The sequence below is a fragment of the Parasteatoda tepidariorum genome, chromosome 2 (assembly GCF_043381705.1).
Source record: "Parasteatoda tepidariorum isolate YZ-2023 chromosome 2, CAS_Ptep_4.0, whole genome shotgun sequence".
Lineage (NCBI taxonomy): Eukaryota > Metazoa > Arthropoda > Arachnida > Araneae > Theridiidae > Parasteatoda > Parasteatoda tepidariorum.
In genome coordinates, this window is record NC_092205.1 from 38,279,468 (window position 1) to 38,293,422 (window position 13,955).

General features: G+C 30.0%; 1 long non-coding RNA gene across 2 annotated transcripts in view; it reads left to right on the forward strand.

The window, feature by feature from the left end:
• LOC122271701 (uncharacterized) overlaps nt 1-13,194 on the forward strand; it is a 31,203-nt gene extending 18,009 nt beyond the window's left edge. For both annotated transcript variants that reach the window (XR_011636129.1, XR_011636130.1), the window contains exon 2: nt 12,864-13,194. This is a non-coding gene — a long non-coding RNA (uncharacterized lncRNA). The remainder of the gene's footprint in view (nt 1-12,863) is intronic.
• The last annotated feature ends 761 nt before the right edge of the window (nt 13,195-13,955 follow it).

Consider the following 13,955-nt stretch of genomic DNA (forward strand, 5'->3'; position numbering starts at 1 on the left):
AGAACTCAATAAATTTAAAAGCCTTCAATTTAAAATGCCATTTGGACGAAGAAGAAGTGAATTTATGTTTAGCATTACTACCAATGGTGAAATGCAATATTTTTTCAATTTTGAATACCTTATGCTAGCCTGATTATTTTTTTCTGGCACACATTACTTCTGCACTTAAACTATTAGAAACTATGATTTTGCTATTAAACGTTTTCTTAATAATGAAACCCAGAAGTAGAGACTCAACTAATTTAAATCTTAAATGTGTGTACTCATGCGTGAATCTATAATTTATTCACGTTTAGAGCATCTATGCGCTATCGGCTCACCTCTCATCTATTACTTACCGGTTAATTAACCGTGCTATAAGGATAATTAATTTTTCAAGTGGTATTGTCTATTTTTATTTTTTATATATTTTGTGAAAGTGCTGTTTTCGTAACAGAGCACGTGTTGATGTATAGCAATGGTTTTCATCAGTGAATTATTGCATTTTTAATATTGTGAACGATATTGCGTGAAAACCTTCCTTAAAAAAATGTGCAAAGTTTTGGAAAAAAAGTATTTTTGAAATATTTATTGTGAAAAAAATGTACACAAGTCATTAAATATTTTTATTGAAGGTTTAAATATTTTGAAACAAAAACTGTAGAAAAACAAAATGAAAGTTTTTATTTTATGCATTCTTCAAATAAAATTTAAATCTTTCTTATTAATAGTGCAACTTGAAGGAATTTTTTTAATGTATTGAAATTAAAAATGTCTTTTGAACTTTTCCTTTAAGTTAAAATCAGAAATGCATTGATCTTAAATTATTCTATTTTTGTTTCTTCAGAATAAGGCAATTCACTTTATTTTATGTAACTTATGAAGAAAAATATCCAAATAAAAAATCTAATAAGAAAGGATGTTGTTTGTCACATAGAAGCTTTATTCGATGAGACAGTTTTTATACATATTATATAAAGATTGCTTCATAACTGGGAATGTTTATTTTTATTTGCTGTTTTATGTCTTTCATATCATGTTTTAGAAAAATAGAATATTTTTTCATAGAAAAGATTTTGCATTTCAAATAAAAAATAAGGTTTTAATATTTTCTATAAAATTTTTTAACGGAATGTGTAGTAAAATGCATATTTTTTATTAAATTTTAACGGAATAAAAGCTACAAAGCTCTAACTTTAGTTGCAAAATAAATGGGAAAATAAATATTTATAAAGCGACAGCTTTAAAATAAAAAAAGAAGAGCTTAAAATAATGGATTATATTCACAGTAAATAAATTTAAGATTATAATATATTTTTTTTTCAATTTGCTGTTTATAATTTTGTTTTGGCATTGAATATGCAGTTATATTTAGCAATAGATTGCCAACATTTAAAAACTTAACTTTTAAAAATTTTATTTACTTTTAACAATAAATTCACCCGCTCAATAAAAAATATTTTTCTGTACCTAAAATATTTTTGCATACTATTTAACTAAATTTTATGAGCAATTCATCTCAATAAATATTGTTGTAAGAAATTGATGAAAATTTTGAGAAATATAGAGAATAAATGAAATTTTTGAATATACAGTACGTTGAAAAGGAGTCCCAATTAAAATTGTGTCAAATATGTGTCATATCGTTTACAAGAAACCTTTTTTCCCAGAAATTTATTTTGATTATTATATTCCGCATTTATTTTTGTTTATCTTTCTCATTTTTCATGAGTAATTGTTTTATTTAATTAGCATTTTAATTATATTCATCTTAAGCAGAACCTTTGAACCATTTGCGTAATAATAAAAGAATGAAAGATTGTACACTCTGCATCTGTTTAATTATTTTAAAAGCGGTCTCTTGCTTAAAAAGATGAAAAATTTCGTTCGAAAAAGTTACTTTTTAGTCAAATAGATACAACAAAATGTAAGCAGATGAGGAAGATGTCTCTTTTTTAATAAAACATTTCTATAATAAGAATTTCTTTGATTAAGGCAAAAAATGATGTTTTTGATCACTATAACCTTTCTACCGAAACGAAATCAGCGAAGCATTGAGAAAATAATGGAATCGAAACTTCCTCCCGATACTTTCCCAAAGTTTCAAATAAATCTAACTAAATAAAAGAAGAAAAAAAGTACTTACAACTTTTTGTAGTAAAACTAAGAGAAAAGTAAAAAGAATGAAGATTTTAAGTCTTCTGACTTTGAATTGGGCTCATCTGTTAAACGTTGGTAGAGACTTCACTGTCAGGTCGGCGAGTCCTTTTCTAAATAAACGTTAAGGTGACAAGAAATACACTTATCGTGATTGGATGTATTACTTTTAGTGAAAGAACTCTGCACTTGCCATGTTTATATCTTTTCAGAGGTCACGGGGGAGATTAATCCATCTTTGGAAGCTTTTAATATCGCTCACTCCTCATGATTGAAAGTATTTGGTTTTCCTATACTAATGAAATTTATGTTTCATTTATTGGCTATCCGTTTAGTCTCTAAGGTGACGTTTGGGAATGCCAAGAAAAGACTATTATTGCTGGCAAAATTGTAGTATAAAGTTTCCATTTATTAGAATTATTAATGCTATTTGACATATATACACAGATTACGTATAACCTATATTAAAACTGTCAGTTGGTCGAAAAGTGGTCGACGATGATTTACATTGAGGAATGAAATGAATACTGCTTGTAATGGTCAAGACACGAGAAAAACATGTATTCCTCCAATTTATCACTGCAGTTCAGTTTTTCGAACTTTAACTAGTCGAAAAATTATTTTAAAAAATTGCGTTGCTGATTTATTCCTATCGATGATAACGAGATAAATTCTGCTTGTAGCTGTCTGGAAACAGTTGATACTTACATTTTGACTTACATTTTACATTTACAGAATTGTAGTATAAAGTTTCCATTTATTAGAATTATTAATGCTATTTATCATATATACACAGGTGATGTATAAATATAACCTATATTAAAACTGTCAGTTGATCGACGATGATTTACATTTGGGAATGAAATGAACACTGCTTGTAGCGGTCAAGACACGAGAAAAACATGCATTCCTCCAGTTCATCACTGCAGTTCAGTTTTCCAAACTTTAACTAGTCGGAAAATGATTTAAAAAAATTGCGTTGCTGATTTATTCCTATCGATGATAACGAGATAAATTCTGCTTGTAGCTGTCTGGAAACAGATGATACTTACATTTTGACCTAGCAAAGAGTTTCAGTCAAAGTGTAAGAACTGTATATCGTTTGACACTAATAGGAATATTGTGTGAGAATTCCTTCTGGCTACATGATAAAATGCATTTTTTTAACGTTTTAGAAACGACTAAGCTTTTTGTTGTCATAAAGCACAGAACTATTGATGAGAATAAAAAGCTTTAAATAATCGTAATTTCAATTGAAAGTTGATTCCTTGGCGTAAGTTTTCTTGGTGTATATAAAAAAAAATTGGTATTACATTGAAGCAGTTAACAGCATCGTTGCTCAAAATTGACTTTTTGGGGATTAAAAATAATTTTTAAGGATTGCACAGAATACTTTTACTATGATTTGCGTTGATCCATGTTATTTGCCAGGATTATGAATTTTCTCTCATAATTTTACTGTAAATTAAATTTAAATTTTATTGTTGTCAGAGTTTAAATCTGTATTACGTTCCAATTTTTTGAAAAAAAGCACCTTAAGATTGTAATTCTGAATATACTGCGTGAAATCAAATGTGTAATATTTCTACGAGTATGATGTCAAGCAACTCAAAAAATTGTATGAAAAGTCACTTTATTCCGGGTAATCACAACGAGCGCTCATAAAGTGAGTTGTTTATACCTAAACACTTGAAATTAAATAAACTTACACCGAATTCCCATGATTTTACAACATTCGACAATTGAGTCGCGATGGCTCAGGGGATAGAGCGTTCGCCTTCCAATGAAGCGAACCGGGTTCGAATCCCATTCGACACGAATTCCGCATCTGGCTTGCACCGACCACAGTACTGACGTGAAATATCCTCAGTGGGGAGCGAATCATGGGTTAGAGGCCCCTTGCCATCAGGCTAATCGTGGGGGATTCTTGCGGTCTTCCTTTTCATGTAACGCAAATGCGGGTTAGCTCCATCAAAAAGTCCTCCAGGAAGGCAAATTTCTCCTAATATTCGATACAGGTGTACCCTTGTCTTCTGGATGGGGTTCAAAGTTACAAGAATATGGAGTTGAACATTAGTAGTCGTAAACCCATAAAATTGGGTCGGCTGTTCAATGACGGTTATGTATAAAAAATTTAAAAAAAAACATTAGACAATTATTTTCACTTTCAAAATACAAGTTGGGGTGCTTTGAATTTCAAGAAGCGCCAGATTAAATATCGTGACTGATTTATTTGTAATCTGGTATAAGCTGGGGAATTTATAATTTTCAACACTGATATTTATCAATAAAAACAAACATTGGCCATAAAATACGTTTTAATGTTTGCTCATAGTTGCATAATAAGGATAATTATATTTTAATTTTTAAATCTCTGATAACTATTAAATGATTTTATAATGTATATTTTTATCCGCTTCCGTTTTGTTAAGCCTAGTTTGAATCCGTTCTAAGATTTTCTCTGTGCTGCTCGAATGGTTGATTTACTAACTAAATTTATTTTTATATTCTCACACATTCGAGATTAATGTACATATTCATTCTAGATTAATGATTCTTGCTTTATAATGTATTGTAAAAATGACACTTACTGAATCTTATGTGTATCTTACTGTAATTATACACTTTAATGTTAGTAAACAACAAAAATGGTGGCAAGTACTTTACACCAAGTAATGTAAAAAAGCATTGGTGATTTGAAACACTAGATCCAAGAGTTATGAGTTATGTATAGCGTTTCACTTCACAACATTGATGTAAAGTAGTAGCCACAATTTTTAACGGTGATTACACTAGAAATTTTTATAGTGTAATTATCGAAAATGAAAAAGTAAAAAGTGTCCAAAGTACCACTTTTCCGAAATACCACTTGCATAAGAACCTAAAGTCATTTCATACATATTTAGAAGGAAGCGCTACGTCAAATTCCACACTTCTGCTTACTGAAATAAGTTTTGTGGTTTTAAATTTAGCAAAATGCTAAATGCTAACGATACTTAAAATCCAGCCACAAGCAATTTAAGAACATACACAGAAGCGATATTTTTAAATTCATAATTTGAAATGCAATCGTAGTTAAGAGAATTAAACTAAACTAACTGAAAGTGTTCAATAAAAAGATTTCCATTGCGAACAATAAAGAGCAAAACTGAGTTAAGCAGTGAATATAAAAACAATTTGCTCTCGTGTGATGCAGCAACTTCACAAGTTTTATATGAGTGCACATTTAATTTATTTTGTTAACTTTGAAAACTTGATTTGATTTACCACCGCATTCTATTTTTTTTCATCACAGTCAATAAGCAACCAATCTTTCATTTGGAAGTTAGGTCATAGTTTATCCTCGCATCTTAGTANAGCTCTAGTGCGACGTAAATTAACTACAACATCAACATTAACTGAATATACTGCGTAAAGTCAAATGTGTAATATTTCTACGAATATAATATCGAGCAACTCAAAAAATTGTGTGAAAAGTCACTTTATTCCGGATAATCACAACGAGCGTTCATAAAGCGAGACTTAGAGTGAGTTGTTTATATCTAAACACTTGAAATTAAATAAACTTACACCGAATTCCCATGCCTTTACAACATTCAACAAATGAGGCGTGATGGCACAGGGGATAGAGCGTTCACCTTCCTATGAAGCGAACCGGGTTCGAATCCCATTCGACACGAATTCTACATCTGGCTTGCACTGACCACAGTGCTGACGTGAAATATCCTCAGTGGGGGATGGATCAGGGGTTAGAGACCCCTTGCCATCAGGCTACCCGAGGGAGGTTCTCGCGGTCTTCCTTTTCATGTAACTCAAATACGGGTTAGCTCCATCAAAAAGTCCTCCAGGATGGCAATACAGGATGGCTCGATCCAGGAGTTCCCTTGACTTCTGGATTGGGTTCAAAATTACAAGGATACGGAGTTGATCATTAGTAATCGTAAACCCATAAAATTTGCAGTTCAACTACTGTTATATATAAAAAAAATTAAAAAAACATTCGACAATTATTTTCACTTTCAAAACACAAGTTGTGGAGCTTTGAATTTCAAGAAACGCCAGATTAAATATCGTGACAGGTTTATTTGTAATCTGGTATCAGCTGGGGAGAATTTAAAATTTCTAACACTGATATTTATCAAAAAAAACATTGACCATAACATACATATTAATGTTTGCTTATAGTTGCATAATAAGGATAATTATATTTTAATTTTTAAATCTCTGAGAACTATTAAAGGATTTTATAATGTATTTTTATCCGCTTACGTGTTGTTAAGCCTAGTTTGAAACCGTTCTAAGACTTTCTCTGTCCTGCTCGAATGGTTGATATACTAACTAAATTTATTTTTATATTCACACACTTTCTAGATTAATGTACATATTCATTCTAGATTAATGATTCTTGCTTTATACTGTTTTGTAAAAATGACACCTACTGAATCTTATGTGTATCTTACTGTAATTATAGACTTTAATGCTAGTAAACAACAAAAATGGTGGCAGCTACTTTACACCAAGTAATGTAAAAAAGCATCGGTGATTTGAAACACTAGATACAAGAGTTATGAGTTAGGTATAGCGTTTCACTTCACAACATTGGTGTAAAGTAGTAGCCACGTTGAGTTACACTAGAAATGTTTATAGTGTAATTATCAAAAATGAAAAAGTAAAGAGTGTCCAAAGTACCACTTTTCCGAAGTGCCACTAGTACAAGAACCTAAAATCATTTCATACATATTTAGAAGGAAGCGCTAGGTCAAATTTAACACTTTTGCTTACTGAAATTGTGATTTTAATGCTTGCAAAATGCTAAAGATATTGAAAGTCCAGCCATAAACAATTTAAGAACATACACAGAAGGGATATTTTTAAATTTATAAGTTGAAATGCAATCGTGGTTAAGAGAATCAAAACTAAACTAACTGAAAGCGTTCAATAAAAAGATTTTCATTGCAAACAATAAACAGCAAAACTGAGTTAAGCAGTGAAGATAAAAACAATTCGCTCTCGTGTGATGCAGCAACTTCACAAGTGCACATTTAATTTATTTTGTTAACTTTGAAAACTTGATTTGATTTACCACTGCATTCTATTTTTTTTCATCACAGTCAATAAGCAACCAATCTTTCATTTGGAAGTTAGGTCATAGTTTATCCTCGCATCTTAGTAATACTTCATACACTGATCGGTTTGTAATATATCCTTCACTCGAATTGACTACACCGTTGATATTCCCAATGGAATTAGAATTATGGCTATGTATGCTCCCATCAAACTGACCCCTAGAGAATTCAGTGAGTTTCCAATCCTATACAAAAATTCTTGTTTGTCGTAAGTATTACCGTAAGTAACCAATATATGTTTTGACTCTTAGTTGCTAGTTAAATGCAAAATGTAAGAAAACATTAGTGATATCACGTTCTTTCTAGTCACTTTACGTTTTTATTTAGAAATTAGAAAACACTACAACTCATTATTTAACATTATTTATCATTAGTTCGTAACCTGAGTTGTTAATTTATTGATTTACAAGAACATTTTCCTGATATGTTATAAATACCCACAAAAGTTATTTCGGAAGGCATATCTTTCTTCCATATACCCACAAATGTTATTTAGGATGGTATTTATGTCAGCCATCTTTCTAGCTTTTTTTCTTTATTTCTAATTACTTCAATTAACTTTGAGGTGTCTTTTCAGAATAATGCATTCAAAATTATTTTACTTATTTAAAAAGAAGCATAAAATATTGCAAAAATGTATATTTTAATTTTTTATGGTTAACTTCATTAAATGATATTTAATTATCGCATTCTCTTTGTGAATGTTTAGCAACCGTAAGTACTTAAACCTTAAGTTGCTTACTTGTGGCTGCCTTCTAAAGTTTAAGAGTAATAAAAATTTAAGTTTTATTGAAAGTTCAATCCATATTTCCGAGAACCACCGAAGCATAAAGAAAGAAGTTATAAGTTCAAAATCATTTTACACGTAATAAAGCGCAAGTTCAGTCGAGATTTAGTGCCATCTCTTATTCACGTTTTCACTCTGCAAGGAGGTTAAAATATTCCCTGTGTCTCCTTCTAATGGTTCATAAATGTGAGTCCGCTTTAGTTTTATAACTTCCGCATAGTTAGAATTTACATCATCTTTAAACTAGCCAGCACGTTGTCTTACCACTCAGTAAATTCTAATAAAATGTGTGAGTAAAATGGAGAACAAGTATACAGCCTAAAACTTTCTTGCAAAGATTAGTAGTAGTATAATGAAGTTTTTTTTTCGTCTATTTTCTTGTTCATGTTTATGCATGATTAAAAAAAATATTCTTTAAAAATGGAAGAAAATGATTGAGTTTAAAATTTAATAAAACTTTTCCTAGTTTTTTTTTTAATCATTCAAATTTAATGTATTCAGTTTTCGCATATTGAGATATACTGTTTTTTACGCATTATTTTCAAATATATAGTATTAATATAGTTTAACTATTACTGGTGAAAACGAAAGTCTGATAAAAAAAGGTAGTTATGGTGGTTTCTAATTCCTTATTATAAGTTCGTATTGGCAATAACGTTAGTTTCATCTGAGTACTTTGAGAGAGTCAACCATAAGAATTGAAAAAATAAGTTTGTTGTTTTCTGAAACTAGCAAACGAGCACTAGTTTAAAGAATCCTGATTAACAAACAACATATTTAAAATCTAACATAAATTCAACTGATATAAATACAATCCAACATAAATACAAATAACAGGCTATCTAATAAAAATACAAATGGCATATATAAACCACAGCACTTACCCGATTACAACAAATTTAACAAAAAGAGCTCCACTGCAAAAAATTTCACTGGGAGGTGCTTGACCATCCATCCTACAGTACCGATCTTGCACCCAGTGACTTCTGACTGATCTTATATCAGAAGAAATTTTTTCTATGCATTACTTTTCCCTAGACTTACAGTTGCATACTGGCTTCATTACTACATGACTGATTTCTATAATACTGAAATATAAGAATTTTATCCCACGGAATTAAAATGGTTTCAATTCTAGGAATTAAAATGTTGACAATTTACCATTCTATCGCCTAGCCATTGTATCATCTGCAATTAAATATTTTAAGGTAATCATGTTTTTTGGAAGTAGAAAGCTCAGCTTCTTGATTATTCTTATATAAAAATGCAGTCCGACCTCGTTATAATGAACCCTCAGTGGACCCTGCAAGTAGAGTCCCTCCACAACGAAGAGATTTCCTTACAGCAAAATTCTTTTTATGGCGAAAACTTTAATCGAAATTTTAGATAAAATTGAAGGTTTCGTTCCTATGAAGACGAGATTTTTTTACCTATAACAAATTCCTCAAAAGTGACGACGTCACTTTTTGAAAAAAATTGCAGTTTAAAGCTGGAATTTCTTTGCAACAAATTCTTTTTCCTGTATACCTATTATTGGGAGCAATTACTTTAATCTATCCAGAGAAATATCTCATTTCAAACACTTCTTTACTATGTAAATCACTTTACTGTCTTTAATTAAAAGTTACAATTATGCACTTTTAAACACATCATACTGACTAAATATTTTGCAACATTTATTTAAGTACTTGTAAAAAGGAAATTAATCTATTGTAAACGAGCTACCAATTTCTTAGTTGTTCACTCTAATGTGATAATAAAATTATTTCAACATTTCAGACAGGACCAGTAAAAAAGTTCTTTACTATAAAGTGTTAACTCTATCGCTCAACGGATCAAACGTTTGTCTCCCAATGGGATGAATGAGATTTGAATCCCAGATTAGGGTTGGTTGATACGAATACTCTGTCAGCTCGCTCCAACCACAGTGCAAACGCAAAATATCCCCAAATGTAAACGAGACATGGCTTAGAGCCCCGTTGCTTTCGGGCAAACCATGGGTGATTTTCATGGTCTTCTTGTCCCCGTAACGCAAATGAGACTTAGTCCCATCAAAAAGTCCTCCACCGAGGCTAGTTAGACCCAGCGCTTTAAACAAGAGTCCTCTTGTCTCTTGGGTTGAGTTCAAAATAACAAGGCTAAGGAGTTGAATATTTGCTTGTTGTTAAATCAGATTTGGGTCGGGTGTTCTCGGTAATAAAATAAAAATACCGCAGAGATAATAGAGATAATATTCTACCTTTATATTTAACATATTTCATCTTTTTCAGTTAATTCTGTTTTATATTTTAATAAAATTGAAAGCGTGAATTGAAGCTAAAACTCGAGTTCCGTTATCAAATTTTAAATTACGACCTGATACTAACTCATTATAAAACATTTTGTCATAAACAGTTGCCATTTCTCAATCATCAAAAAGTATATAAGTTACATTTAGATTTCGTTAAGTAAATTTCTTTCAATGAATTTCATGTAAAACTGCGGATGTTTTGCAGTTATAAAGATAATATGCAATTAAAATTTTGCTTACTACCCTTAGTATGATGAAGTCATTCTGGCCCACTTATGGTACCAGCCGTAAATAAAGGGTTAAAATGACTTGAATTGGATCTTTTTAATGGGCAATTTTTATTTTTGATTAAATATTCTATTTATAAAAAACAAAAGCAGTGAGGCCAACCAAGGGTCTGACAAGTGTAAGTAAGTAAAATTAAAAGTTCAGTGTAAAATAAAAAGTTCCTAGTATGCTAGTGTAAAATAAAAAATTCATAATAACTTTCACAAATCTATAGAAGGACTAGCAAAAAAATGTAATTAAAAATATGAGATTTTCAACTTTTATTTCTACATTTTCCGTTATTTCTTTTTATAGTTCGCAAAGATGTCTAGATAACTAAGCGTATTTATATTATCATTAAAAATAAGAGTCTTTTTTTTTCATAAATTCCTTAAAAAATCATTTCTCTAACAAGAGAGAACAGTAGTTTTATAGAAGATAAAAAGAGAATCCTAGGCCAATAAGTTTAAACATCTAATTTAGAAAATAATAATATAAAGCAGAAATTAAAAAAAAGGTGGTAAAACACAATTCGAAATAATTGGTTTTTTATGCATGAACTATTCATTTAGAATAAAAAAAAAGAATGTTTTACTTTTTTTCACCAAATCCATGCATTTAGTTAATTAAAATTCCTGAATATTACTCTTCATTGAATTATTTTCTTCATTTCCTTTGTCACCTACTTAAGTTTGATACTTTTTCTTTTAATCTCCTCTGGTTATTTAAGTAAAATTCTTCTGAATATTTAAAATACCGATAGCACACTAACCCATTCGAAATTCCAAGAATCCTTTTATTAGAAAATTCCTGGAATATTATTCAGTGCGTTTCTCTTATGTTTGGAAAGATATTTAAATTTATAGAACACTAAAACCGAAATCTTTTTCAGATTTAATGCTGAAGCAAAAAGGTTTTATTTTTATCAATATAGAATTTTTTATTTTAAAAAACTGCTATTTTTAAGCAAAAAGGTTAGTTTTAATAAGCATGTGAGGAATAGTTAAGGAAATGTCATGATTTATGCCAATTTGAAGTAAAATAAAAATAGATGAGTTTGCGTATCGTATAAGAAATGTGTGATAAAATGTAAATTTGGCTAAAATTCAAATGATTGTTTCCCTGAATTTATGTTTTTCACAGGATGACTTATACTAAATTGTGCTTCGAATCAGTGTTTACACTGTTCGAAATTTTCCCAAAAATTATTTAAAAAGCAATTTATTTGATTGTTATTTTTCCATAAATTAAACGACTATACATGAGATGGTATTCAAACTGATAACTGCGAGAAAAACTTTATTAACTGCTCTTGCCTGATGAAGTTAACAAAAAACAGAATTTTATCAATTTAACTAGGCTTGCATATTGAAGCAACTTAGTTCCTTGCTGCTGGGTATTTGTTATAGCCGAAAAATCTAATCTACCAATCTTATGACTGACAGAACGGGGGTTCGAGTCACCCCATACCACAGTTCGTTGACACCACTATATAACCTCTATTCCCTTCAACAAATGAAGAGTTTCCAGCTTCCTGCACTGCCCAATTTGATACCCTGGATAATTAGAATATGATACTCTCTCTCTCACGCACAGATGGCAGCACCATAAAGCTGCAAAGAGTATAGTATTTCGCATCTCTTACGAGAGGTTGAAAAACAATATAATTATAACTCATTCTATGGTTCATTTGATAAAACACAACCACAACGTATCTCCAAAGCAGATTTCTTAACAAAAAGCCTAACTTCAATGCCCAGTTAAATTTCTTTCTCAAGGTCTTAAAACTGCATGGTTTTAACTTGTGAATGGTAAAAAAAACCTTAGAGTATTATATTTATTGTTATATTTATTATATCTATTTTTGAGCCTTACTAATTGTAAAGGTTTCCGAAATCATGGAGGTAAAAAATATTCTTTACTGTAAATTTTACTGTTAATTGGGTGGAGAGACTGCTACCGGTTATTTTTGATTTTAAAACGAAAATTTTACAGTGTAATTAAAAAGAATTAGAGACGTGCTTCAAAAAAATTTTTGAGTATACCACTTTTAAAATAAGTGAAAGCACCAGAAAACCGTTGCAATATATATTTTTGTTTTTGCGAAACAAAAGAGCAAAACAAAAGTTTTGATTTAACATTTGTCTTAGTTATATATAGCATTGTACTGATATTATTGTTAAAAGTTTGTAGGCACAACATGTTATTTATTTTTTATACCAAAATATCTCTAACTATTTCTATTTTTTTATAACAGGTGGCGTTGGAAAGATGCGCTCCGGGTTGCAGCACACATTTTAATATCCTGCTTCCAAACTCCGGAATGCTTGCTATTGCAAATTTATCAGATGTCATCTTTAACCAATAAAAAGACAGTTTTGACAAAATTTCACAAACTCTCTACTTCTTAAAAATGTGCTTCCGTCGCTGTTCACATTCTAACAACCAGTCATTCAAACTCGAAATGCTTACACAAATTTCAGAAGTAGTCTTAAAGTTAAAAAAGGAACATAGTGACATTTTACAATGAAAATATAAACTTGAAATTCTATTCATATAGGTTCGTCAATAAAAATGTTTTTCCTCTGCGCAAATGAAATTATTTCAAAATATCTTGCCTACATGTGCCACAGAACCCAATCATATAAAAATGTAGGGAGAGGGCAAAATAATGGAAACTTTTTCGCAAATATTATTTATATCATAAGACAAAATTTAAAAACAAACGACAATACCCTACAATAGGCGTTTACACTCCAAAATGCGATTAAATAAGGAACGAAAACATGCGGGGAAAAAAGATACTTTTATGGGGGATGATTCTCAACATTGCTGGTGTCACTTTTAAAAAATCTTGTTTAATAGTACAAAATAAAATATGCGGAAAACCCCTTATCACCTTCAGCATTATTTTAAGAAACATGAAAACTAATTAGAAAATTGCTTGAAACTTTTAAAATTTTTAAGATATTGAAATTGGATTTTATTAGTTGCCAAATAAAATTCACTGTGAAATTATTTTTCCCCACGGAAGCGCAGCATAAAATTGTATAATTAATTTTAAATTGCTCTAAAATTTTTGTTTAGTTTAATTGAACATTTTTGAAGTTATAGAAAAAGACTTACGACAAAAAAAAATATTTTTTTTAATGAAAATGCTCATATCTTCATAAATATTTAACACTAGGATGCTAAAGGAAGTCATTTTGACTACTTTTTAACTACTTTTTCATTTGCTAAAAAATGTACAAATAATAATCCAAAAATTAATATTTTCTTTCCAAGTGAAGTAAATTTTTTTATTGTTAATATTTACTTATAACTTGTTATATAACTGTAAATAATATAA